At 49.3% G+C, this 14,473-nt stretch overlaps 1 protein-coding gene across 1 annotated transcript in view; it reads right to left on the reverse strand.

The window, feature by feature from the left end:
* The window catches only part of DNAH8 (dynein axonemal heavy chain 8), a 1,853,457-nt gene that overhangs the window by 303,678 nt on the left and 1,535,306 nt on the right, over positions 1–14,473 (reverse strand). The window lies entirely within an intron of this gene.

The following is a 14,473-nucleotide window of genomic DNA, read 5'->3' on the forward strand; positions in this document are numbered from 1 at the left end:
CCCACCTTCCTTGTGGAATGGGCTTTTACTGATTTTACTGACTTATTGGATCCACTTCAGTCAGGCTTTCGTGCCCAACACTCCACAGAGACGGCACTGACCAAAGTAGTGAATGATCTAGTCACTGCTAGATCAAAAGGCCATTACACACTACTTATTCTTCTAGATCTCTCTGCTGCTTTTGACACTGTTGACCACTCTCTTCTCATACAAACACTACAATTTCTAGGTCTTCAGGATACAGCCCTTTCTTGGTTCTCATCCTACCTATCTAATCGCTCTTTCAGTGTTCACTTCTCTGATTCTACCTCCTCTTCTCTACCTCTATCAGTTGGAGTACCGCAAGGCTCAGTCTTAGGTCCTCTGCTTTTCTCAATCTATACCTCCTCTCTTGGTAAACTAATCAGCTCCTTTGGATTTCAGTATCATTTGTATGCTGATGATACTCAAATCTACCTATCCTCCCCAGATTTGTCACCACCAGTATTGGCTCGTGTCACTGGATGCCTGTCTGCCATTTCATCTTGGATGTCATCTCGCCACCTCAAACTCAACATTTCCAAAACCGAATTAATTATTTTCCCACCAGCTAAGAGTAGTTACCAACCTGATATCTCTATAACTGACAATGCAACTATCCACCCCACCCCACAAGCTCGTTGCCTAGGTGTCACCCTTGACTCTGAACTGTCCTTTGTTCCACACATTCAATCTGTCTCTAAATCATGTTACATGCACCTTAAAAACATATCCAAAATACGCCCTTATCTTACACAAGACACTGCAAAAACTCTAATTCATGCACTCATCATCTCCCGCATTGATTATTGTAATAGTCTCCTTACTGGTCTTCCCAAACATAGGCCATCACCACTTCAATCCATTTTAAATGCAGCTGCGAGGCTAATCTTCCTCGCCAGACGTTCTTCATCTGCTGATCCGCTCTGTCAGTCCCTCCATTGGTTACCGGTATTCTACCGTGTCAAATATAAAATACTTTTACTTACATACAAGGCTATTAACCAAACTGCACCATCATACATCTCCTCACTCATCTCAAAATATCTCCCTACCAGACCTCTCCGCTCTGCACAAGATCTGCGTCTCTCATCCACATGTATTACCTGTTCCCACTCAAAATTACAGGACTTTACCCGGGCTTCACCCACTCTGTGGAATGCACTCCCACGCACAATAAGACTCTCCTCTAGTCTCCAAACCTTTAAACGTTCTCTGAAAACTCATCTCTTCAGACAAGCCTACCAAATTTCTGACCCACACACATAACCTTCACAGCTTCCCTATCAAGTTACATCCCCTCTGTACAGTCCACATAAACTCACATTTTGTCTTCCAACATTGCTGGGTGATCATATCATATACAACCCATTAAGAACCTAGCAACCTGGGGAACCATTATGTGACAAGTAGCATCTATCCTTGTGTATCAATGCCTATTTCCCTATAGATTGTAAGCTCGCGAGCAGGGCCTTCCTACCGCTGTCTGTCTGTCTGTCTTTACCCAGTTTTGTTCTATAATTGTTGTTCTAATTGTAAAGCGCAACGGAATATGCTGCGCTATATAAGAAACTGCTAATAAATAAATAAATAAACAAATAAATGTGGCAATCCAGCCTCAGAATGAGCCTGCTGAATCGTGTTACAGATCCAGCGAGCAATGGTTTGCTTTGAAGCAGGAGCACCCAGCTTGTTGGATGCATACAGGATAAACAGCGAGTCAGTCTTCCTGACTTCAGCCGTCCTGGCAACATAGATCTTCAAAGCCCTGACTACATCAAGCAACTTGGAATCCTCCAAGTCACGAGTAGCCGCAGGCACCACAATGGGTTGGTTCAGATGAAAAGATGACACCACCTTTGGCAGAAACTGCGGACGAGTTCGCAATTCTGCCCTGTCCATATGGAAAACCAGATAGGGGCCCTTACATGACAAAGCCGCCAATTCTGACACACGCCTAGCTGAAGCTAGGGCCAACAGCATGACCACTTTCCACGTGAGATACTTTAGCTCCACCGTCTTAAGTGGCTCAAACCAGTGGGATTTCAGGAAAGCCAATACCACGTTAAGATCCCAAGGTGCCACTGGTGGCACAAAAGGAGGCTGAATATGCAGCACTCCCTTAACAAACGTCTGAACCTCAGGCAGTGAAGCCAGTTCCTTTTGAAAGAAAATGGATAGGGCCGAAATCCGGACCTTTACGGACCCTAATTTTAGGCCCATAGTCACACCCGACTGTAGGAAGTGCAGGAATCGACCCAGTTGGAATTCCTCTGTAGGGGCCTTCCTGGCCTCACACCAAGCAACATATTTTCGCCATATACGGTGATAATGTTTTGCTGTCACGTCCTTCCTAGCCTTTATCAGCGTAGGAATAACTGCTTCCGGAATGCCCTTTTCTGCTAGGATCCGGTGTTCAACCGCCATGCCGTCAAACGCAGCCGCGGTAAGTCTTGGAACAGACAGGGCCCTTGTTGTAACAGGTCCTGTCTGAGAGGCAGAGGCCACGGGTCCTCTGTGAGCATTTCTTGCAATTCCGGGTACCAAGTCCTTCTTGGCCATTCCGGAACAATGAGTATTGTTCTCACTCCTCTTTTTCTTACAATTCTCAGCACCTTTGGTATGAGAGGAAGAGGAGAAAACACATAGACCGACTGGAACACCCACGGTGTTACTAGTGCGTCCACAGCTATCGCCTGAGGGTCCCTTGACCTGGCGCAATATCTTTTTAGCTTTTTGTTGAGACGGGATGCCATCATGTCCACCTGTGGCAGTTCCCATCGATTTGCAATCTGAGTGAAGACTTCTTCATGAAGTCCCCACTCTCCCGGGTGGAGGTCGTGTCTGCTGAGGAAGTCTGCTTCCCAGTTGTCCACTCCCGGAATGAACACTGCTGACAGTGCTAGTACGTGATTCTCCGCCCACCGAAGAATCCTGGTGGCTTCTGCCACTTTGGCGGTTTACATGGGCCACTGCGGTGATGTTGTCTGACTGAATCAGCGCTGGTTGGTTTAGAAGCAGAGGCTCCGCTTGACTCAGGGCGTTGTATATGGCCCTTAGTTCCAGGATATTGATGTGCAGACAAGTCTCCTGACTTGACCACAACCCTTGGAAGTTTCTTCCTTGAGTGACTGCCCCCCACCCTCGGAGGCTTGCATCCGTGGTCACCAGGACCCAGTCCTGTATGCCGAATCTGCGGCCCTCGAGGAGGTGAGCACCTTGTAGCCACCACAGAAGAGACACCCTGGCCCTGGGGGACAGGGTGATCATCCGATGCATCTGAAGATGCGATCCGGACCACTTGTCCAGCAGATCCCACTGAAAGATCCTCGCATGGAACCTGCCGAAGGGAATGGCTTCGTATGACGCCACCATCTTTCCCAGGACTCGCGTGCAGCGATGCACCGACACCTGTTTTGGCTTTAGGAGGTCTCTGACCAGAGTCACGAGCTCCTGAGCCTTCTCCTCTGGGAGAAACACCTTCTTCTGGTCTGTGTCCAGAATCATGCCCAGGAAGGGCAGACGCGTCGCAGGAATCAGCTGCGATTTTGGAATGTTCAGAATCCAGCCGTGCTGACGCAACACTTCCTGAGAGTGTGCTACGCTGATCAGCAACTGCTCCCTGGACCTCGCCTTTATGAGGATATCGTCCCAGTACGGGATAATTGTAACCCCTTGCTTCCGAAGGAGCACCATCATTTCCGCCATCACCTTGGTAAAAACTCTCGGTGCCGTGGACAGGCCAAACGGCAACGTCTGGAATTGGTAATGACAGTCCCGTACCACAAACCTGAGGTACTCCTGATGAGGCGGATAAATGGGGACATGCAAGTAAGCATCCTTGATGTCCAGAGACACCATAAAATCCCCTTTCTCCAGGCTTGCAATGACCGCTCTGAGCGATTCCATTTTGAACTTGAATTTCTTCAGATAAATGTTCAGGGATTTTAAATTTAAAATGGGTCTGACCGAACCGTCCGGTTTCGGTACCACAAACATAGTGGAATAGTAGCCCCTTCCCTGTTGAAGGGGGGGGGGACCTCTACCACCACTTTCTGGAGAAAAAGTTTGTGAATTGCCTCCAACACTATCTCCCTTTCCATGGGGGAAGTTGGTAAGGCCGATTTTAGGTAACGGTTAGGGGGCATCACCTCGAATTCCAGCTTGTAACCCCGAGACACAATTTGTATAGCCCAAGGATCCACCTGTGAGCGAACCCACAGGTGGCTGAAATGTCGGAGACGAACCCCCACAGCTCCTGGCTCCGCCTGTGGAGCCCCAGCGTCATGCGGTGGATTTAGTGGAAGCCGGGGAAGACTTTTGTTCCAGGGAACTAGCTGCATGGTGCAGCTTTTTTCCTCTACCCCTGCCTCTAGCAAGAAAGGACGCACCTCTGACCTTCTTGCTCCTCTGAGAACGAAAGGACTGCATTTGGTAATACGGTGCTTTCTTAGGTTGTGGAGGGACATAAGGCAAGAAATTTGACTTCCCAGCCGTAGCTGTGGAAAATAGGTCCGAGAGACCGTCCCCAAACTATTCCTCACCCTTATAAGGTAAAACCTCCATGTGTTTTTTAGAGTCGGTATCCCCTGTCCATTGCCGAGTCCATAAGACCCTTCTGGCAGAAATGGACATTGCGTTAACTCTAGACCCCAGCAGGCAAATGTCCCTCTGGGCATCCCGCATATATAGGACCGCGTCCTTGATATGTGCCAGGGTCAGCAGAACAGTGTCCCTGTCCAGGGTATCTAACTCCTCAGACAGAGAATCCGTCCATGCAGCTACCGCACTACACATCCAGGCCGAAGCAATTGCTGGCCTCAGCAGTGTGCCAGAATGTGTATAAACAGACTTCAGGATAGCTTCCTGCTTTCTATCCGCAGGATCCTTTAGGGCGGCAGTATCCGGAGACGGCAGGGCCACCTTCTTAGACAAGCGTGTCAACGCCTTGTCTACCCTAGGGGAGGATTCCCAGCGTAACCTGTCCGTTGGCGGGAAAGGATACGCCATAAGTAATCTCTTGGAAACTATCACCTTCCTGTCAGGGGAATCCCACGCTTTTTCACATAATTCATTTAATTCATGTGAAAGTGGAAAAGTCACTTCATGCTTTTTCTCCCCATACATATAAATCCTCTTGTCAGGGACAGGATTTTCCTCAGAAATGTGTAATACATCCTTCATAGCTACAATCATGTAGCGGATGGCTTTAGTAATTTTAGGCTGCAACTTTGCCTCATCATCATCGACACTGGAGTCAGATTCCGTGTCGACATCTGTGTCAACTATCTGGGATAGTGTGCGCTTTTGAGACCCTGACGGCCTCTGCGCTGTAGGATCAGGCATGGGTTGAGACCCTGACTCTCCCCCGGTTACAGTTTTGCTGTTATGCAAGGAGTTTACATTATCATTTAACACCTTCCACATATCCATCCAATCAGGTGTCGGCACCGTCGGCGGCGACACCACACTCAGCTGCACTTGTTCTGCCTCCACGTATCCTTCCTCATCAAACATGTCGACACAGGCGTACCAACACAGAGCACACACACAGGGAATGCTCTGACTGAGGACAGGACCCCACAAAGGCTTTTGGGTAGACAGAGAGAGAGAGTATGCCAGCACACACACCAGCGCTATATAACCCAGGGATTACACTGTACCTTAGTGTTTACCCTGTATCTGCTGTTAATATATATACTGCGCCTAAATTTATGTGCCCCCCCTCTCTTTTTTACCCTTTAATGCACCTGTATACTGCAGGGGAGAGCCTGGGGAGCGTCCTTCCAGCGGAGCTGTGAAGAGAAAATGGCGCTGGTGTGCTGAGGAAGAAGGCCCCGCCCCCTCAGCGGCAGGCTTCTGTCCCGCTTTAATGTATAAAAAAATGGCGGGGGCTCGGGCATATATACAGTCCCAGACTGTATATATGTCTCTTTTTGCCAAAAAGGTACTTAATTGCTGCCCAGGGCGCCCCCCCCTGCGCCCTGCACCCTACAGTGACCGGAGTGTGCGGTGTGCTGTGGGAGCAATGGCGCACAGCTGCAGTGCTGTGCGCTACCTTAAGTGAAGACAGGAGTCTTCAGCCGCCGATTTCGATGTCTTCATACTTCTGCTGCTTCTGTTCTTCTGGCTCTGCGAGGGGGTCGGCGGCGCGGCTCCGGGACCGGACGATCAAGGTTAGGTACCTGTGTTCGATCCCTTTGGAGCTAATGGTGTCCAGTAGCCTAAGAAGCGCTACCTAGCTGCCGTGAGTAGGTTTGCTTCTCTCCCCTCAGTCCCTCGTAGCAGAGAGTCTGTTGCCAGCAGAAGCTCTCTGAAAACAAAAAACCTAACAAAATACTTTCTTTTCTAGCAAGCTCAGGAGAGCCCACTAGGAGCACCCAGCCCGGCCGGGCACAGATTCTAACTGAGGTCTGGAGGAGGGGCATAGAGGGAGGAGCCAGTGCACACCAGATAGTACTAAATCTTTCTTTAGAGTGCCCAGTCTCCTGCGAAGCCACGCTATTCCCCACGGTCCTTACGGAGTCCCCAGCATCCACTAGGACGTTAGAGAAAAGGCTAACGCAGCTCCTCACTACTGCGGTGCCGCCACCGGCCACTGGAGGGCGCCCGACGGAGCTACCTTCAGGACACACACATCCTATGTATACTGCACACCCACCATATACTTACTCCATATAGACTGCACCCTCATCCTCTTCCGTATTCTGCACCACCTACCATATACGGCCCCTATATACACACTGCAACCCCATACCTTTTAATATAGTGCCCCAATATACAGGGCACCCCCTCCTCAATATACTGCTCCTGCCATATACTCCTGCCATATACTGCATACTCCGCACCCTCTCCTCCATAACACCCCATCCCGGGACTCGGCAACACGTAGCAGCAGTAACCAGGAATCAAATGCAGCACTCAGATTGGAGGCACCAAAGACATGTGTGGCCACTTACTGAAGGGTAAAGAAAGTGAATCAGTCTGACAGGAAAAGGTGAGACCCTGTGTTGGGTGAGCAGTGCGGTGACCGGAAGGAGGACGGGTCGGTACTGGGGCTGCAGATGATGCTAGTGAGGAGAAGGCAGATAACCGGCTCAACTGCTTTATAAACACTACATGCCAGCAGAGGGGCATGGCTCTGTGTTCGCCCCTCCTACATCCCGCACCGGCCATGCCTAGTGAGCTTACACGTGCCAGAACTGGTGTATATAGTGCAGCATCATTATAGCCTGCCCATTACAATTATACAGTATATATATTTATATATATATATATATATATATATATATATAGATAGTGATTCAAAAGTCGCAGTACACCCTTGTTAAAGTCACTGTACGCTCTTTTGTTTCAAAAACTGCATGAAATGGGAAAATGACTTAGATTTAAGATGACCGATTTCAAGACGGCACCCATGTTTGGTACATACCCTAAAAGATAGCCCACCTCACCCATACCTTGCTGGAGTATTCAGTTTTCTGCACAGCTGTTGAAACAAAAGGGTGTACTGCGACTTTTGAATCACCCTGTATGTATAAAAGTCTAACACTACACGGGTATGGGTCATTAGGTCGACAGTCATTAGGTCGACCACTATTGGTCGACATGCATTAGGTCGACATGTTCAAAAGGTCGACCCAATCGTAGTCCACGTGGATCGTAAAGTATGAAAAAGTTAAAAAAATGGGGGGGGGGGGGGGGGGGGGGAATAGGCTTTTAATACATACCGGTAAATCCTTTTCTCGTAGTCCATAAGGGATACTGGGCGCTTGGGGAATCTAGGCCCTCATTCCGAGTTGTTCGCTCGCTAGCTGCTTTTAGCAGCATTGCACATGCTAAGCCGCCGCCCTCTGGGAGTGTATCTTAGCTTAGCAGAATAGCGAACGAAAGATTAGCAGAATTGCTACTAAAAATTTTCATGCAGTTTCTGAGTAGCTCCAGACCTACTCCTAGATTGCGATCACCTCAGTCCGTTTAGTTCCTGGTTTGACGTCACAAACACGCCCTGCGTTCAGCCAGCCACTCCCCCGTTTCTCCAGACACGCCCGCGTTTTTCCCTGACACGCCTGCGTTTTTTAGCACACTCCTGGGAAACGCTCAGTTACCACCCAGAAACGCCCCTTTCCTGTCAATCACTCACCGGTCAGCAGTGCGACTGAAAAGCGCCGCAGTATCAACAGCCAAACTGCTAAGTTTTTAGTAAAATAACTAAGCGCATGCGCGCTGCGTACAATGCGCATGCGCATTTAGCAACAAATCGCAGCATAACGAAAATCGCCAATGAGCGAACAACTCGGAATGACCACCCTAGTACGATGGGGTATAGACGGGGTCCAAAGGAGCCAGTACATTTTACATTTCTTCAACTGGGTGTGCTGGCTTCTCCCCTCTATGCTCCCTCCCACAGGCAGTTATAGGTAAAAATGTGCCCGAAGGAGAAAGGTCATCTATGAGAGAAGGAACATGATAACAAAGGGTGGTGAGATTTACAAACCAGCACACCACTAACATATAACAACCAGCAACAGCTGGTAACAACAACAACAACAGCTAAACATAACAAGAACCTGCAGAAAAGTCAACGCACTGAGGCGGACGCCCAATATCCCCTATGGACTACGAGAAAAGGATTTAACGGTAGGTATTAAAATCCTGTTTTCTCTAGCATCCATAAGGGATACTGGGGACTCTAGTATGATGGGGGCGTCCCAAAGCTTCCAGAACGTGCGGGAACGTGCAGAGACTGCTGCAGCACCACCTGCCCAAACTGGGTATCCTCTTTGGCCAGGTTGTCAAATTTGTAGAACTTCACAAAGGTGTTCTTCCCCGACCAGATAGCAGCTCGGCATAGTTGCAAGGCCAAGACTCCACGGGCAGCCGCCCAGGAAGAGCCCACTGATCTTGTAGAGTGGGCTTTCAGAGACTTAGGAACAGGTAAGGCTGCCGACACATAGGCCTGTTGAATAGTAAGCCTAATCCAATGAGCAATGGACTGCTTCGAAGCAGGGCAACCCTTTTTCTGCGCATCATAGAGCACGAACAAGGAATCCGTTTTTCTGACCCGAGCTGTGCGCTTGACATAGATCTTCAAGGCACGCACAGCATCCAATGCCTCCGGAGGAGCCTAAGCATCAGAACTGGACGGAAACACAAAAGGTTGATTCAGATGAAACGCGGAGACAACCGTAGGCAGGAACTGCTGTCTAGTCCGGAGCTCCGCTCTGTCCTCGTAAAAGACCAAGTACGGACTTTTACACGATAAGGCCCCCAATTCTGAGACACGTCAAGCAGAAGCCAGGGCCAGCAACATCACTGCCTTCCACATGAGGTACTTGTCTTCTACCATCATCAGAGGTTCAAACCAGGAGGAGGACTGTAGAAATGCCAACACTACATCCAAATCCCAGGGTGCCATAGGCAGCACAAAAAGGTGACTGTATGTGGAGTACCCCTTGCAAGAAGGTTTGAACTTCTGGCAACACTGCCAATGTCTTCTTTAAGAAAATGGAGAGGGCTGAAATCCGGACCTTAATGGAACCCAGACGTAAGCCCTTATCCACACCAGCCTGCAGGAAACGTAAGAAACGTCCCAAGTGAAACTCAGCAGGCGGATATGTGTGCTCCTCGCACCAAGAGACATATCTCCTCCAAGATATGATGATAGTGTTTTGATGTCACAGGTTTCGAACCATGGTAGCAATAACCTTTTTGGAAAGGCCCTTGTGAGCTAGAATGTACCGCTCAACCTCTATGCCGTCAAACGAAGTCGCCGTAAGTCCGGGTAGACGAATGGTCCTTGTTGAAGAAGATCACTTCTTAGTTGTAGAGGCCAAGGGTCTTCGACGAACATGTCCAGAAGAGCCACGTACCACACCCTCCAAGGACAATCTGGGGCAATCGGAATTGCCTAGACAACTTGATTCCTGATTCGCTTTAGCACCCTTGGGAGCAAAGAAATCGGAGGAAACAGTTAGACCAGCCGGTACGGCCAAGGCGACGCCAGTGCTTCTACTGCCCTCGCCTGAGGGTCCCTGGTCCGTGAGCAATACCAGAGAAGTTTCTTGTTGAGATGAGAAGCCATCATGTCTATTTGTGGGCAACCCCACTGGTCGATGATCTGCTGGAACACCAGATGGTGGAGCCCCACTCCCCTGGGTGGAGATCGTGACGACTCAGGAAGTCTGCCTCCCAGTTACCCACACCCGAAATGAAGATTGCCTACATTGCTCTTGCATTTCTTTCCATCCAGATATATTTGAAACCTCTGCAGGCTCTGCTTTTTGTCCCTCCATGACGATTGATATACACCATGCCGTGGCGTTGTCCGACTGCTCAAGGATCATGCTATCCAGGTACAGAGCAGAAGCCTGAAGCAGAGCATTGTATATCGCCCAAAGTTCCAGAATGTTGATCAGAAGGAGGGCCTCGTGGGCTGACCACCTGCCCTGGAACTGCACCCCTTGGGTGACAGCTCCCCATCCCCGTAGACTTGCATCCGTCGTGAGGAGGGTCCAATCCTGAATTCCGATACTCCGGCCTTCCAGGAGATTGGAGGGCTGTAGCCACCACAGGAGGGAAATCCTGGCCTGAGGTGACAGCCAAATCATTTGGTGCATCTGTAGATGTGATCCGGACCACTTGCTCAGGAGATCCAACTGAAATGTCTTGGCATGGAACCTCCCATACTGGATCGTCTTGTATGAGGCAATCATCTTTCCCAACAATCGTATGCAAAGATGGACGGACACTCGAGTATGTCTGAGCACCATGCGGACCATCTCCTGAAGTGTATTCACCTTGTCCTCTGGTAGAAACACCTTCTGAGCCACAGTATCCAGCAACATCCCCAGGAACAGGAGCCTCTGAGTTGGCTCCAGGTGGGACTTCTGTAAGTTGAGGATCTACCCATGGTCTGACAGAAGATGGATAGTGTGGTCGATATAGAGCAACAAAAGCTCCTTGGATCGTGCTTTTATTAGAAGATCATCCCGATAAGGGACAACATTGACTCCCTGGACCCGGAGTTGGAACATCATCTCCGCCATCACTTTCGTGAATACCCTCAGGCTGTGGACAGGCCAAAGGGCAGTGCCTGGAATTGGAAGTGATTGTCCAGCAGGGCAAACCGCAGGTACGCCTGATGAGGCGGCCAAATCGGAATATGGAGATAGGCGTCCTTGATTTCCAAGGTGACCATAAATTCCTGTTCTTCCGGGCCCGCAATCACTGCTTGCAGGTATTCCATCTTGAACTTGAACACCTTCAAATAAGGATTCAAGGATTTGAGATTTAAAATAGGTCTGACCGAACCATCCGGTTTCAGCACCACAAACAGGTTTGAGTAAAATCCCATGCCGCATTGCGGTATTGGTACCGAAACAATGACGTGGGACTGGACCAACTTTCAGATGGCCTGTTGCAATGTAACTTGCATATCCTCCAAAGCTGGTAAGCTTGATTTGAAAAATCGTTGGGGAGGAGTACTGTCGCACTCCAGCTTGTAAACCTGAGAAACGCGATCTATGAACCAGGTATCCTGGCAGGAAATCTCCCAGACGCGGCTGAAGTGACGCAGTCGAGCTCACACCTCAATCCCCTTGGAGTGGGTGGGCACCGTCATGCTGGACGCAGAACCGGTGGACTGTTCCTGAGAGATGGTGCTGGCAGGTTTTCTGGACTTACCTCTGGTGCCTCTAGTCACATTGGAGGCACGTCTGGCCTTAGATTGAAATCTGTGAGACCGAAAGGACTGGACAGATGGTCCCGGATAGGAGCGTCTCGCCGGCGGGGCCCCAGGGGGGAGAAACGTGGATTTCCCAGACGTAACTTTGGAAATCCAGGTATCCAATTCAACCCCAAAGAGCCATTCCCACAAAAAGAGGAGGGATTCCACACTACATTTAGATTCCGCGTCTGCTATCCACTGACGCAGCTACAAGGCCCTGCGCGCCGACACTGCGATGGCAGAAGTCCGAGCATTAATGTTCCCCATCTCCTTGAGAGAGTCACAGAGGACACAGGTAGTGTCCTGAATGTGTTTTAGGAGGGTTACCATAGTAACTAAGGGCATATCCCCCGAGAGGCCCCCCTGAATTTGAGTGGCCCAGGAATGAATGGCATGGGTCGTCCAGCAACCTGCAATGACCGGCCTTTGTTATATACCGGCTGCCGTGTATATAGACTTTAGAGTAGTCTCATTCTTCCTATCCCTAGGATCCTCCATGGTAAAGGAGCCCGGGGCAGGCAGCACCGCCTTTTTAGACAGGCGAGATACGGATCCATCCATCCCAGGGGGTTCCTCCCAAAATTTCCTACCTTCAGGAGCAAATGGGAAAGTGCACAAAAACTTTTTGGACACAATTTTTGGTCTGGATTTTTCCAGGCCTGTTTGAATAGGTCATCTAAATCTGTAGAGTCAGGGAAAGGGACATAAGGCTTGTTTTGTACAAAGAAAAACGACTGCTGTGACGCAGCATCCTCTAGAGGGAGCTTTAACACGTCCCTTATAGCCAGAATTAGGGGTTCAATACCCTGAGCAGAATCGGGATCCCTACTAACGGGATCCAGGTCATCCTCATCATCCTGTATATCATCATCTGCATCAGAGAGTAGAGCAGGTAAACCACGCTTCTGTGGACCTGCATGAGAGAGAGGTGGCTGTGCATCTGCCCTAGCAGCTAAATCTGCTACAGCTTGTTGTAGTAGATGAGTTTTCTGCACATTAGCAGTGAGCTGGGATGACATAACTGACATCATACTCTTAAGAGACCCTAACCACGTGGGGCTCTGGACCCTCTCCCCCAGCCCCTTCACTGATTTGTGAAGATTGACTGCATTGTTCACATGAAACAGAATCAGTAGATAATGGAGAGAATCTAGTGTGACATACACTGCACAGCTTGTGTTTACCCATGTTTCACAGTAAGCACAAAACATACATACAGTATATACACAGACAGTTATATTGCCAGACTGCCCTACTGTATGTGAGAGGAGACACAGAAAGAGAGGAAACCAGCACACCCTAAGCTGCACAGCCCCAGTGAGGCTGTCAGCTCCCTATAATACAGTAAACACTAACAATTTTTGTCCTAAATAGGATCCAGATAGTGTACACAAGCGGCTCTCCCCCCTTTGCTACACCCTGTACCAGATATCCAGCCTGGCTAAGGAATCAGGAAGTGCTATGTGTGCTGTATATGGCTGCTGTAAGTGGAGGAAGGCGCCAAAATACCTCAGGTCATGCTCTGATGTAGCTCCGCCCCCTCCAATGGTGCCGGAGTTACACTAATACTAATACTGGCTAGTCTCCTTTTTAGCACAAAACATCACAACAAGTGATAGTCAAGCATTTTGTGCCAGTTCCACACGGGAGATCTTAGCGGGACCCCCTGGGAGGGTCCCATACGCCGCGCCCGTCTTCAGCCGCACTTTGAACCAGGGGACCCCGCGGCATGCTGCAGCTGTAACAGCCAAGGCGCAGTGCCCCGCTGAACAACAACCCCTCAGGACGGTGGTCCTGCAAGGGGGAAGCGGCTCTGCACCTCGTAAGGCCGGTGACCGTCCCCCCCTAACTCCCACGGTGCAGGTATGCTGTTGCCCAGACAGCATACTGAAAATTACAAACAGAAAAAAAAAAAAAAGAAATTGAAGAAAACTCTCTGGAGCTCAGAGATGTGTATCCTCTCCTGAGGGCACTTTTTCTAAACTGCCTGTGGGAGGGGGCATAGAGGGGAGGAGCCAGCACACCCAGTTGAAGAAATTTAAAGTGCACTGGCTCCTTTGGACCCCATCTATACCCCACCATACTAGATTCTCCAATATTCATTATGGATGCTAGAGAAAAATGTGAAAAACTCATGTCGACCTAATGACCATGTCGACCTAAGGACCGTAAGCCCACTACACACAAACACACACACACAGCATGACAGAGCCCCGGCTCCCAACAGCTCAAACCCCCTTCCCCCTCCCATTCCTCATAATCCGGTCATGGTGTCTGTCATTTTGACAGGCCTTTAACTAGTCAATAATAAAGTGTAACTGCTGTGGCAAAGTGGACGACTTACCATTAGCCTTTAGAGGAGATTTAACTCTTAATGCTGTTAGCAGGAGTACATGGACGAAACATATAAACACCTGCTAAAGAACCTACCCAGTACCCATAGATAATATCACATTACATCTCATCACATCACAAGACTGATGTATAACCTTTTCTTGTTTGACCTCCCAAGTACCCCACCCATAAGAGGGAGGATTGGGTATTTGCTCTTTCTAGCTAAAACTCTACTGGCCTATAACTTTACTGCAGCAGATACAGAGGGAAGCTATGTATGTAAGAGGTAAGAGTGACTTCATGAGATCTTACACATAATAATGTGGATGGGACAAAGTGTGTAATGAGGTGAAATGCGTCACACGCCCATGCTCTGTTGGTGCTCACTGAGGT

Source organism: Pseudophryne corroboree, chromosome 4, assembly GCF_028390025.1.
Source record: "Pseudophryne corroboree isolate aPseCor3 chromosome 4, aPseCor3.hap2, whole genome shotgun sequence".
Lineage (NCBI taxonomy): Eukaryota > Metazoa > Chordata > Amphibia > Anura > Myobatrachidae > Pseudophryne > Pseudophryne corroboree.